A 15,306-nucleotide genomic window follows, 5' to 3' on the forward strand; every position below is an offset into this window, starting at 1 on the left:
TTTCAATGCTTTGGCTTTGTTTGTGCAGTGTTGAAATAAATTGAATGCCAAGGCTGAAATAAGTCTACCACTGTCACCAATAAGTTCCTACTTCAAGTGTTTGTATTAATCAAAATAGCTTTATATTTTTCATCAATTGCCTGCAGGATGAGAAAATGATGTGAACTTTTAAAATAAAGTGATGTAACACTTTGTTTTTCTTGTTTTCTCATGTAGTGATGTTTGGCATAAGATTTTATTTAGGGGAAAATAGAGCAATTTCACTGCAACCTTTGTAATCCCTAACACTAAGAAAATTAAATCTCATGTAGTGACCAATTACTTTCCAGGGCCTGAGAGAAGGCAGAAATTAGATGACTTCCATGTATCAGTAATCACTGAGGAATTTTGGAATGAATTTATAAAAAACAAATATAGGTAATTCTTCCTTATTTTCAAAAAGAGAAAGTAAATAACATAAACTGCAGAACTCAATAACTAGGAAGTTTTTATAAAAACATTAGTTATTATTTACAAGAAATCCGGAAAAATAATTGGTAACAGCCAGAAGCAAGGAAGGGTATAAAAAATGCAACTTGTCACAAACTAAATTCATTTTCTTCAGGTTCTTTTTTTTTTTTTAACTTTAACACTTGAATTTAAGCATTACTTTATTTCCTATTCCTCAGATTCTGTGTGTGGAGATTATTGGGACTGAATAATGTCAATGAAGGTGTAAGAAAAGCTCAGTAATTTCATAAGGATTTTAAGGTATAGTGAACTTTCAGAGTTGTTCTGAATCATCAGATGTCCTGACAAAAAGGTCAATCCTTTGTTCCTTTTTATTCACCAGTCAGTAGATAGAAGCTGCCCCCAGAGAGGTATTATATCGAGAAAGGCATCTCCTTTCAGCTGACAAAAATTCTGGGGAAGAGATTTAACTACAAGCCCTCTGCAGCCAATATTCCTGGAAGCTGGGAAATAATATTCTGATGAGAGTATTTATATAACAAACTGCAGACTCACTACAAATATAACATACATTTTTAAAATACATAAATCAGGGTGCCTGGATGGCTCAGTTGGTTAAGCGACTGCCTTCGGCTCAGGTCATGATCCTAGAGTCTCGGGATCAAGTCCCACATCGGGCTCCCTGCTCAGCGGGGAGTCTGCTTCTCCCTCTGACCCTACCCCCTCTCATGTACTCTCTCTCTCTCTCGTTCTCTTAAAATAAATAAATAAATCTTTAAAAAAATAAATAAAATAAAATACATAAATCAGACATCACCAAAAAATGGCAAAGTAGGTAGCTCCAAGGGCCCATCTCTCCACAGAAAAAAATTTAAAAATCAGGTAAAATAACTGTCAGAATCAAATTGTCAGAATTCTGGAAAAGAGTCAAAAGTTTATAGCAACAAAGAAAATGCTTAATCAAGAAAGAGACAACTTAAAAATGTTAGGAAACTTTGTGACATTTCTAGGTGCCCTTTCCCCATCCCCTCCCTGGTACTATGGCAGTCTCCAAGATGGTAACCCATGTTACCAGCGTGTGACCCTGGTACCTGATTCCAGAAGGAGCAGAACTGTGCTTTTTCCCAAAGAACTGTGTTTATCCTTTTTAACCTTTATGAAGGCTACATGAAGGACTGATGCAAGGCACTTGACTTTTTTTTTTTTTACCCTAACTCAGAACTCACTAAGGGCAAAAAAGCAGTAACATTCCTCAAAAACAATGTAAGGCAAATAAATATTCAGCAGCTGCCTGAGGCAAAATATGACAATTGTTATAAACAATAAAGTGCTGAAATCTTGGGAAGAAAAGCTAGGGAGAGGATTTCTTGGGATACTAGGGCATTCAAAAGTGCCTGCATATATTGGGGATACAGAAAGCAATGCACATGCCCAGGGCAGGATGAATGCTCAGAAAAGCACTGAGAAGACACTAAACTTTCCTTCTGGCTTATCTGTAGGCTCACTGCAAGCAGGAAGTGAAGGCTAAAGCAGAGTTGTTAAGAGTGTGTCTAAGCACTGAAGGACTAATCCAGTGCAAAGCCAAAACACTAAGACTCTGAGAGGTTTTTTCCTTCCTTCTTTACTTCCTTGCATTCTCTCTTTCCTCTCTCTCTCTTTCTCTCCCCGCAGGGCAAATAGAGCTATGTGAAAATACAAACAGAACACAGGCTAAAAAAACAAAGGCTTTAGAGACCATACATAAAACAATATGGGCTTTACAAAAGTAGATTAAAAAAACACTAAACACTAAACAAACAGCCATAGCTCATAGTAGGCAACAAAAACAAACTCTAGGGAGGGGAATAATCTGATTTTCAGAGTTACCGTCATTATAGTACTCAAGCCTGTTCTATTTTCAACAAAAAATTATAAACCATGCAAAGAAAAAAAGAAGTGTGGGCTATTCACAGATAAACGTACCTGAAGCAGCACAGACATTGGACTCACTAAACAAAAACTAAAATGAGCTATCTTAAAGACACTTAAAGAGTTAAAGGAAACCATGGGTAAAGTAAAATGAATAGAAAATATAGAGAATGAAGAGAAAGAAATTTAAAAAGGAAACTAAATAGAAATTCTTGTGCTGATGCACAAGGTACAATAACTAAAATGAAAAACTCACTAGAGGATTTAAATAGAAGATTTGAGCAGGCAGCAAAACAAATCAGCAAACTTAAAGATAGGTCAACTGAAATTATTCTCTCTGTGAACTAGAAGGACAAAAAGAATGGAAAGAAATAAGCAGAGCCTAAGAGACCTTTGGGATGTGTATGCATAAGAAGAATCCCAGAAGGAGAGGAGACTAAGGGGCAGAAAAAATATTCAAAGAAATACTGGCAAATCTTCCCAATTTTGATAAAAGACACAAATCTACATATTCAAGGAGCTCAACAAACTCCAAAAAAGATACACACTAAGAATTTCACAAGACACATTGTAATCAATGTTAAAAGACAAAGACAAAGATAGTATTGAAAGCAGCAAGGGAGAAGTGTCTTGTTGTGTACAATGTATCCTTAATAGGGAAACAGCAGACTTCTCCATATAAACAGTACAGATCAAAAAGGAATAGGGTAATATTTTTAAAGTGTAGAAAAGGAAAAAAGGCCCATCAGGATTTCTGTATCTGACAAAACTTTCTTTGAAAATAAGTGAGAAATAAGACATTCTCAGATAAACTAAAAGCTGAAGGAGAATGCTAGAGGGAATTCTTCACGTTGGAATGAAAGGACACTAGACAATACCTTGAAGCCACATGAAGAAATAGAAATTTCCAGTAAAGACAACAAAAGAGGTAAATACAAAAACGAGGATCCTTGCATTTTTGGTTTGTAACTCTTCCTTTCTTAAAATTTTGAAAGATAAATGCCAAAAAAACAGTAATTGTAAGTCCATATTAGTCAGTAAACTCTATAAAGACATAATTTGTGACAATAACAACACAAAGGGGCATGTAAGATCTGTTCAGTGGCAGTTTTTGTATGCTATTTAAGCTGACGTATCAACTTAAATTAGATTGTTACAAATTGAAAATGTTAATTGTAATCATTGTATTAGCCACTAATACCTAAAAAGTATGCACAAAAGGAAATGATAAGGTACAGTACAAAAAAATCAGTCAATGCTCATGTTCATGTCAGCCACTAGACAGGTTCACACTTGTGAACTAAATTCACATAGTTCACACGAGCCAAGAGGTGGAAGCAACCCAAATGTCCACCAACAGATGAATGGATAAACAAAGTGTGGTAAAAAATATACATATAGTGAAATATTATTCAGCCTTTAAAAGGCTATAATATGGATAAACTTTTAAGACATTATGCTATGTGAAATGATTCAATCACAAAAAGACAAATACTATATGATTTCATTTATATGAGGTATCTAAAATAATCAAATCCATAGAAAAAGAAAGTAGAATGAAGGTTACCAGGAACTAGGGGGGAGAGGTAAAAAGGAATTTTGTGTACTAGGTACAGTTTCAGATTTGCAAGATAAAAAAGTTCTGGAAATATATTTCACAACAATATGAAAATACTTAACACTACTGAACCCTGCATTTAACTATAGTTAAGATGGCAAATTTTATCATAATAAAAACAAAACAAACACAAAACAAACTGATGATGGAGGAAATGAAGGACAAAAAAATAACAATAAGGAACACAGAAAACAGTAAAATGACAGAAGTACTTCCTTATCAGTAATTACTTAAATGTAAATGGATTAAACTTCCCTATAAAAAGGCAGAGAATGGCAAAAGAAAAAGAAAAAAAAACACGATCTAATTCTATGCTATCTACAACAAACTTACATTAAAAAGATTGGAAAAATGTACTCTATGCAAATAGTAACCAAAAGAAAGCTTAAGTCACAAATTTTTACAAGAGATGAAAAAGACATTCTATAGAAAAAAGGGTCAATTTATCAAGAAGATATAATTATGAACATTTATGCACAAAAAATCTGGTCCCAAAATATATAAATCTAACATTGATAGAATTGAAAGAAAATAACAAATATATCTACAATAATAGCTGGAGACTTCAATGCATCCCTTTCAATAATAGAACATTTAGACAGAAAACCAATGAGGAAACAACACTATAAACCAAATAGACCTAACAGACCCATATAGAACACTCAACACAATAGTGGACCACATATTTTTCTCAAATGCACATTAAGCATTCCCTAGGACAAATAGGTTAGGCCATAAAATAAGTCTCAATAGATATTACAATAGTGAAATAATACAAAGTATCTTCTTTGATAAAAATGCAATGAAACTAAAAATCCATAAGAGAAGTAAAACTGGAAAATTCACAAATATGTGGAGATTGAAAAATTAAATACTAATGGTTCAAAGAAGAAGTGATAAGAAACTTAGAAAATACTTTGGGATGAATGAAATGAAAACACAACATACCAAAACCTACAGATTGATGCAAAGGCAGAGCTCAAAGTGAAATTTATAGATGTAAATGCTTACGTTAAAAAGGTGAAAGATTTATTTGATCTGAAGAGAACCCAAAGTATTGTAAATGCTTACATTAAAAAAGAAGGAAGATTTCAAGTCAATAATCTAACAGCACACATTAAGAAATTAGAAAAAGAAGAACAAATCAATCCGTAACTAGCAGAAAGGTGGGAATAAAAAAGATTTGAGCTGAGACAAACAAAACAGAGAATTAAAAAACAAAACCACCACCACCACAACAACAAAAAACAAAGAGAATCAGCAACACCAAAAGTTGATTCTTTGAAAAGATCAACAGAATCAACAAATCTGTAGCTAAAATGACTAAGAAAAAAAGAAAAAAATGAAAGAAGACACAAATAACTAATGTTATAAATGAATGTGTGGACATTATTACTGACCTTAAAGTCAGAAATAAAAAAAGGTTATGAGGAAATGCTATGAACAATTGTAAAGCAATATATTAGATAATTTCGATAAAATGGACAAATTCCTAGAAACACACGAATTACCAAAACTGACTGAATAAGAGATAGAAAATCTGAAGCTTCCTATGACAACTAAAAATATTGAATTAGTAATAAAAAATCTCCCAAAGAAAAAAATTCCAGGACCAGATGGTGTCATTGGTAAATTCTACAAACATTATATAAAAAAATTAACACCAATGCTCAAATTCTTAAAAAAAAAAAAGTACAAGGGATTGGGAGCGCTTTATAACTCACTTTATGAGGCTAACATTACCCTGATACCAAAGCTAGACAAGGACGCCACAAATAAAGAAAATACAAATCAGTATCTCTTGTGAATATAGATTAAAATTTCTAAACAAAACACTAGCAGACTGAAACCAAAGGATTATACACTATCATTAAGTGGGATTTATCCTAGGAATGCAAGATATTTCAACAGAAAAAAATCAATGTAATATACATTATTAATAGAACATAAGAAAAAACTGCATGATAATCTCAATTAACACAGCAAAACCAATACACATTAATGTTACAAAACACTCAGAACACTGGGGTAGAAGGGAATTTCCTCAAAATTATAAATATAGGACCTTTATGAAAAACCCATAGTTAATGTCATACTAAATGATGAAAGACTGAACACTTTTCCTTAAATTCTGGAGCAAGACAAGGATGTCTGCATTTACCACTGCTATTCAACAATGTACTGGAAGTTCTAGCCAGAACACTTGAGCAAGAAAAAGAACTAAAAGGCATCCAAATTGGAAAAGAAGTCACACTCTCTCTATTCAAAGATGACATGACCCTAGACATAGAAAATTCCAAATAATCCATGAAAAAAGCTAATAGAGCTGATAAAATCAGTTCAGCAAAGTTGCAGGATACAAGATCAACACACAAAAATCTGTTCTGTTCCTATCCACTGGCAACAAACAGTCTAAGAAGAAAAATTTAAAAACTATTTTTTTTTAGGGGTACCTGGATGGCTCAGTCCATTGAGTGTCCGGTGATTTCATCTGAGATCATGATCTCGGGGTCATGGGAATTGAGCTCCATGCTTAGCAGGGAGTCTGCTTGAGATTCTCTCTCTCCCTCTCCCTGTGCCCCTCCCCCAACCCATGCTCACATGTGCTCTCTCTCTCTAAATAAATAAATAAGTCTTTCAAAAAACCTATTTTATTTACAATAGCATTTAAAATAATAAAATACCTAACAATAAATTCAACCAAGGAGGTGAAAGACTGAATACTACATTGAAAAGTACACAATACTGCTAAAAGAAATGAAAGGAAACCTAAGTGAATGGAAAGACATCCCATGTTCATAGAACAGAAGACTTAATATTGTTAAATGAAATAAAAAACCCAAAGCAATTAAGATTCAATGCTTATTAGAGTTACATGCAAAGATTCTCAATGTCATTGAGAGATGCAGGTAAAACCCCCACTATGATTGTAGATTCGTCTACTTTTCCTTTTAGCTTTGTCACATTGATTTAAACCTTTTTAAGGATTGTGTTATCGGGTTATACAAATTTAGGATTATTACATCTTTCTGGTGAATTTTAACTTTAAAAATTTTTAGCATCTGTCTTTAGATAATTTTTTTAAAGATTTTATTTATTTATTTGAAAGAGAGAGAGAATGAGAGATAGAAAACACGAGAGGGAAGAGGGTCAGAGGGAGAAGCAGACTCCCTGCTGAGCAGGAAGCCCGATGTGGGACTCGATCCCGGGACTCCAGGATCATGACCTGAGCCGAAGGCAGTCGCTTAATCAACTGAGCCACCCAGGCGCCCTATGTAATTTTTTTTTGCCTTGACATCTACTTTTCTTACAATAATATGTCTAAACAATCTTCTTTTAATGTTTATATGAAACATAAATGTTTCCATCTTTTATTTTCATTCTGTTTACATTCTAAGATAGGAATATACTTAAAAGAATTGAAAATAGGAACTCAAAAGATTCTTGTTATCCAAGTCTAATGAAGCATTATTCACAATAACCACAAAATAAAAACAACCCAAGGTCCATCAAAACATGAATGGATGAAATGCATGAACCAAGAACTATGGTGTGTGTGTGTGTGTGTGTGTGTGTATGTGTGTGAATGAATATTTTTCAGCCATAAAAAGGTATGAAGTACTGATATATGTCACAACATGGATGAACCTTGGAAACATTATGCAAAATGAAATTAGCCAGATACAAAAGGACAAATACTGTATGATTCCACTTAAACGAAGTATCTAAAATAGGCAAACTCATAGAGCCAGAAAGTAGATTTGGGGTAGATAAGAGAGAAAGTAAATTAGGAAGATTACCAAGATCTGGAAAGAGGAGGGAATGGAGAGTTATTACTTTATTGTTGTAGTTCCTGTTTAGCATGAAGAAAAAGTTTTGGAAATAGTGGTGATGGTTTCACAATATTGCAAATATAATTAGTGCCATTGAATTGTATACTTAAAATGGTCAAATTTTATGTTATATATATTTTGCCACAATAAAAAATTCTTCATAATAAAAAAAGTTAAAAAATGCTTAATCTAAAGAAGAGAAGAGTTATATAGGTTGTCTGAATGCTTTGAAGATCTCTTTGTGTGGATGTAAGGGGATGTTTACAGTGAGAATCTCTAATAATGGAGGTTATATAGAATACATTTAGATCTTAAATTCCAACTTTAATTTACAATTATAAGTGAGAAGGAGCATAGAGATGCATACACACACACAAATGCACAACTTGTGTTAGCTTCAAAATGGTAACTTTGGTATGCTATGAAATTATTTCTTCCTTTATCCTTTGCAGAGAGATATTTTGGGGATGGGGGAAGTAACAAAACTGATTTGCAGTCAAGCTAGTCAATAAAGGAAGATGGATGAATTGGGTAACATAATTTTTGGTTAAAAAGGAAACATGGTTTTTGTAACTCCAGGAGTTATTCTAGGGGCAGTTCCACGTAAGGATCTTCTTAGAATACTGAACAATTTTAACATAATTGGATGACTAGAAGATACATATTCATTTAATACATTTGTATCTGCCATTGTTAAAAATAGAATTTATCAATATGCCTAGGGATATAGTTAAAGGCAGGGAATTTTACCGTAACATTTTAGAGAGAATTTTCAGCAATGTGGGTATATTTGTCAGGGACCAATTAAGAAAATAGAAACCAGCCATGGATTTTAAACACAAGGCATTTAATATAGAAAATTGGTTGCCAAGGTGTTGGATGGTGGAAGAACCATAAATGGAGGCTGAAGAAACTCAGATGAGTTACTGTGAGGGGTTACCATTTCTGGCACTGAGGAAACTAGAGAAAAGGGGCCATGTGGATAGCATGTGGACCTCTGAGAATAATCTTCACGAAGCTAATATTTAGCCATGTGACACCCTTTTTAGAGGTCAAGATACCCTCTTTCACATTTGAGCTTAAGAATAATAAAAATAGATAATAATTATTTCCTTATAAGCAACAACAACAACAGCATCAATTTGGTGATAAGGTACAGCCAATTTTAATATAAATGAAGACATTCATCTCTCCTCAAAAACTGAAGGCACAAAATCCCCAAATTCATGTTTGGATAGTAGCACTTGTTTTAGTTCAGTCACAATTCAATGTTAACATTATATTATAGAAAAATTAAGTTTTAGTTTTTCACCACCAAAAAATAATATGGGAGAGAAATAGATGAGATCATGCTTAGTGTATGCATGTGTACATGATAATACAGAAAGAAAATATCTGTTGCTGCTTTAGCCATCATTTCTGTAACTGGTTATGAGGCCACATTGGTCTTTAAAAAACTCTGTTTCCACTACTAATTCCATGTTCCCTTTGCTTTCAGCTGGAGCTGGTTGACATTTTTTACCTGGTTAGTGAACGCGCAAACCTACATCTTTGGAAGACCTGTCATTAAATATTTTTATTGTAAAATGAAAATCCAAGAGTTGCCCTAGAAAAACTCCTGGATTCTGAAAAGATTGACAGATTTCTCCAAATCCATATCAGATAGCCACAATCAAATTTCTTCCTGGTAATTAGAAAACTTGCAGCAAACAACACAGCAACGCTTTCTCTGCCTGGTGGTTTGGTGCCCTGAGGGACTTCCAATGGCTAATTTTCCAATTTTCAACTTCCAATTCAGTGGGGCCATTGTTTGTGAATTTTAATGTGTATATTATTAATGTTTTAGGAAACGACAGTATTTAATGTAATTGAAGACTTCCATTCCAAAGACAGGATTTGGAATAATAGATGCCTAATAATTTTATACGCATAAAACACTTTAGTCACAACATATGGGGGAAAAATCGTCAGGCATGTAAACAAGAAAAATATGTAGAAATACATACGACTTGGCCAAACTAGTCTTATTCTACAAATTTGTTAGGTTTTGTTTGTGTAATCATCATTTATAGGTTCTCATTACAATGAGGGGATTATAATGCATTTTCATCATTTCATTTCACACTATACCAGGGTTTGCGTGCTTGCGTGCTACAGTATAGTGACTTGGTGCAGGAACACTGTTTTCATATTTCAGTGAAATACAAAAGAAAAGGCAATCCTTCTGAAAATACAATGAACAGAAAAGAGAGGGTGTTTTTTCTCTAACATGTTAATGAAATGGGAATCTGCAGTTTTGTTAGTTCAGTGATGTGAAAAATAGAAAATCTGTACTATCTGACCTCATAGGTCTTCTTTACATACGAAGAACCTCATGCAAAAGGCATATCTGACATTGAAAGCATGTGCTGGTTGAGATGGAGGGATTTGTTTGTATTCTTGTCAGCTATTTTTATTTATTTATTTATTTATTTATTTATTTATTTGAAGATTTTATTTATTTACTTGCCAGAGAAAGAGACAGAGAGAGCACAAGCAGGTGGAGTGGCAGGCAGAGGGAGAGGAAGAAGCAGGCTCCTCGCCAAGCAGGAAGCCCAATGTGGGGCTCGGTCCCAGGACCCTGGGATCATGACCTGAGCCAAAGGCAGATGCTTAACCATCTGAGCCTCCCAGGTGCCCCAGCTATTTTATTTTAAATTCATTTGTATTCTTGTTTGCTTTTTTCTTTTTTGAAAATTGCATTTTGAGTATAAATACTAAAAAAACAGAAAGCACTATGTAGGAAACCTAACAGAAGTAACATGACATTAAATGTGAAGTAACAAACAGGACTTTTTTTTAGAGTGGCACTTCCTTAAAAGAATAGGATTTAATAGTGTGCAATGGGAGCTCCTTTTCACATGAAATATCCCTGACGTCCAATCCCATCAAGTGTCTCATACAAAATTTTCCCCCCAGGTTTATGGGTAGAAGTTTTAGTCTGACTCCATAATGGACTGAACATATTTCCTAGCTCTGATCACTGAAAAGATCTAAATGACCAAATCATATCAACAAGTACCTTAATGCCTACGGTGGCAGGGGTTATAGATGAAAATGATTAACTGGCATTGATAATATGTAAAATCGAAGGGTCAATATACCCTCTCTGCTTATACATATATATGGATATTCAAAAATAAACTAAGAACTCAACCTTAAAATATGAGTCAAATAGGAGGCAACAGGAGCAGAAAGAGGCCGGGACCTCAGTAAGAGTCAGTAAGAAACTGTGAGGGGCCCATTAGTACTTTCACAGGATGCTGAGCAACTACATCTTGACTCCAGCCTTCGGTCAGCATGGTCTCTGACCACGATGTACATATCTGTGCCTGGCTACTATGTCGAAAATCAAAACACAATTTGGCTACCTTGTGCCTGGAACCATCTGCATTTATATTTATAGGCAGCTTGCTGTAATTACATATTTTGTCTACAGAAAGTAAACTTTTGACTACAGAATAGAAAGGTAGGGATCAGTTTTGGAGATTCTTCTTCTATAAAAAACTAACCATGAAAACCATCTGATAGGAGAAGCAGGCTTTATTTAGTACCTCCCTGCGTATAATAGTTTCCTTGAAAATTATTGTGATTATGATATTTCATTAGCTAAAATGAATTTGATTCACAATCCATCATCTCTAGGAGAGCCTGGTTGGTTTCTCCTACAGGCTTGGGAATGTGTGGTTGCTGGTGGCTATGCCTGTTTAATGTGCGGATGATATCGGTTCAGCTATGCCCAGTTATAACTAATCTCAGGTCATAAAAGGCAATACTCATTAAGCAATATTGTTATTTTTAGGGATGTTTAAATTTGCAATTTTCAAATACATATAAAACAGGCAAAATAATACAGGGAATTTGATTTATTCATTACACAGCTTTAGGAATTATCAAAACACAGCCAACAAAACAAAACAAACAAACCAAAAAAACCACATTTTTCTATCTGTAACCTCTGCCTCACTGGGCACTAGGGTGATTCTTGTTATTGGGTTGTTCATTGTTTCTAGGCATTTTCAGTGGACAAGGTTAGGGAAAAAATGTGTATTTTTTTTAAATAAAGTTTTTATATTAGAAAGCTTTAGATTTACCGATATATTGTGAAGACAATTCAGGGGTTCTCATAACCCATACCTAAAATTCCCTATTATGAATATCTTACCTTAGTATGGTACATTTGCTATAGTTAATGGGCCAATATTGATCAACTATAATTAACAAAGTCCATACTTTATTCATATTTATTAATATCTCTTCATTTTTACCTAATGTACTTTTTCTGTTCCATAGTCCTATCCAGGATACCATACATTCAGTAGTCATGTTTATTCAGGCTTCCCTTGGCAGTGACAATCTCTCAGACTTCTCTTTTGGATGACCTTGATAGATATTTTATGGAACGTCCCTCAACTGGGATGTGTCAGCTATTTTTCTCATGATAAGAGTTGGGTGGGTTTTTTTGAGGAAAGGAACCACAGTGATAAAGTATAATTTTCATCACATGATTATCAAGGGTACATACTATCAACATGTTGATGCTGACTTTGATAAACTGGCTGAGATAACGTCAGAATTCTCTAGTATGAAGTTTTCTTTATGCACCAAAAACACAATCCATAAAGGAAAAATTGATCAACTGGATCTCATCAAAATAAAAAACTTTTACTCTGAGAAAGACCTTATTAAGAAGGTGAAGAGATAAGCTATAAAATGTAAGAAAATATTTGCAGACTACGATCCGATAAAGGTTGAGGATCTAGAATACATAAAGAACTTTCAAAACTCAACATTAAAAAATGATAATAATAATTCAATTAAAAATAGGCAAGAGATGTGAAAACATTTTAACAAAGAGAATATTCAGGGGGCACCTGGGTGGCTCAGTTGGTTCAGCACCGAACTCTTGATTTCAGCTCAGGTCATGATCTTGGGGTGGTGAGATCTAACCCACATTGGGCTTCATGCTCAGTGAAGAGTCTACCTCAGGATTCTCTCTCTCTCTCTGGCCCCCCTCACCTCTCTCTCTCTCTCTCTCATAAATAAATCTTTTAAAAAAGAGAATGTTCAGATGTCACACAAAAAATTATTCAACATTGGGGTGTTTCAGGATTTCTCTTTTAGTGCCTGTGGTTCTTGGTCAACACGCTTTGAAGAATGAAGAGATAGACCAGAGGAAGAGTGGTGGGCAGCAAAGCAAAGTTTGTTGAGTGATAGTATAAAGCTCCTGAAGAAGGAGGGGACCTGAGAAGGCTGCCATTTTGGCATTTAAATTTAGGGCTTTCTTTATGAGATTGTTGTTTTAATCTTATTAATCTTCCATGCACCTGTCACCCAATCAGGTTTTTGTCCATGTGCTCATCTACCTATCAGGTAGTTGTTTATGTGGGAAAGGGTGGAGGGCTCCTTTCAGGGTAGTGTAGAACAGGATGGGATCTTTTTCCTTTTAAGAGTAGTTTCCCCTTAGGCCAGGGGACCCTTGCTCCTGCCTGCCTTTCTTTAGACTATCCTCCATTAGGGGCACCTGGGTGGCTCTGTCAGTTGAGGGTCAGACTCTTGATCTCAGCTTGGGTCTTGATCTCAGGGTCATGAGTTGAGGTCCTGCGTTGGGCTCCATGGTGTGTGGGGAGATTACTTAAAAGAAAAAAAAAGTTATTCAATATCATTAACCATTACAAAAATGCAAATATAAACTACAATTATAAACTAAAAAGTGAACTATCACTACACACCTGTAAATGACTACAATGAAAAGTAGTGACAATACCAAATGCTAGTGAAGATATGGAAAAGTTTGATCATTTCAGGTGGGAATAAAAATGGTAGTCATTCTGTAAAACATTTTTACTCTCTCTTAAAGCAAGCAACTACCATACAACCCAGCAACTGCACTCTTGGGCATTTATACTAGGAAAATTAAAACTGATGTTCACACAAATACCAGGACACGAAAGTTTAATAGCATTTTTATTCATAATTGCCAAAAAAAAAAGGGGGGCATAAGAGAAAGAGATGTCTTTCAGTGGGGAGTAGTTAAACCAAGTGTGGTCTATCCATGCCATGGAATACTAAATGAAAAGGAACAAACTATTGATATACACAACAACCTGGATGAATTTCCAGAGATTAGGCTGTGGGGAGTGGAGAAGCCAATCTCAACAGATTGCAGACTGTATGATTTAATTTATGCGACATTTTTTAAGTGACAAAATTATAGAAATAATAAACGGATTATTGGTTGCCAAAGGTTAATGAGGGTTTAGGGATAGGACAGAAGTAGGTTTAGTTTTAAAAGGCCAACCTGTGGGGCCCTTTCAGAGAAATAAATTGTATCTTGATTGTATCAATGTCAGTGTTGTGAAATTTTACATTAGGTTTACAAAATGTTACCATTGGGATAAACCTAATAAAGGGTACATGAGGTTCCTCTGTATTATTTCTTGCAACTGCCTGTGAATCTACAATTACATCAAAATAAAAAGTTGAATTGAGCTATTTAATTTCTGTTTCAATTTTGGGGGGCAATAGATTATATAGAAGTGTATTGGTTAATATGCAGATGGTTTGTGATTGTCCAGTTGTCATTTTTTTTAGAGATGGAGTAGGGGTAGAGGGAGAGAGAGAGAAAGAATCTTAAGCAGGCTCCTGCCCGATGGAACCCAATGGAGCTGACAGAGCCTGACTGAGCCTGAGGGAGCCCAACGGAGCCCAATGTGAGGCTAGATCTCACAACCCTGCGATCATGCCTGAGCTGAAATCAAGAGACAGACGCTTAATGGACTGAGCGACCCAGGAGCCCCTGCCCAGTTATCATTACGACGGTGCTTTCTCATATAGTGCTACTGCATATGGGTCCTACAATATCCTTGAGGTTCTCCTGGGCAGTGAGGTTATTTATGGACACTAGATAATACTGGAGGAGCGTCTCCTCATGTCTGTAAGTCAGCATTAAAGGAGAATAAAGTTGCAAGATTCAAGATATTTTCTTGAGCCTCTGGAAGTTATTATTTGACTTTTGGGAATTCTTCTTCATGGAGTGATTTTATTGCTATGTTGTCGTTGATGATGATGTGATGTTTTCCTTACTTGTATGACACGATGATTAAGCATACAAAGCAGCATGCTTCTTCCTCATGATATAAAGGGGTATGTGGATGGCAAGACCACTATATGCCCTGCAGTGAGTCCCACTCCCATTATTTCTAGGGAAATAATTCATTCAAATATGTTTGTTCAGGGTCTGTTTTTAAATATTAATTTTATACCCTAGAAAGTTTTTTGACAAAAATTAAAATGAACTTTGAATCATTACTTAAAGACACAAAATCAGATAGTTGTTCTTCCTTATCCAAGTCTAACTGGAATTGAATATCATTTTTTTTCTTCACTTATTCACTAGCTTGCACTTGTCTGTTCACTAAACTATCTCCTGAAATCTAGCAGATAGTTTCAGAAATG

The sequence above is a fragment of the Callorhinus ursinus genome, unplaced genomic scaffold, assembly GCF_003265705.2.
Source record: "Callorhinus ursinus isolate GAN/ISIS: 27379988/994484 unplaced genomic scaffold, GSC_fseal_2.0 scaffold4, whole genome shotgun sequence".
Taxonomy (NCBI): Eukaryota; Metazoa; Chordata; class Mammalia; order Carnivora; family Otariidae; genus Callorhinus; species Callorhinus ursinus.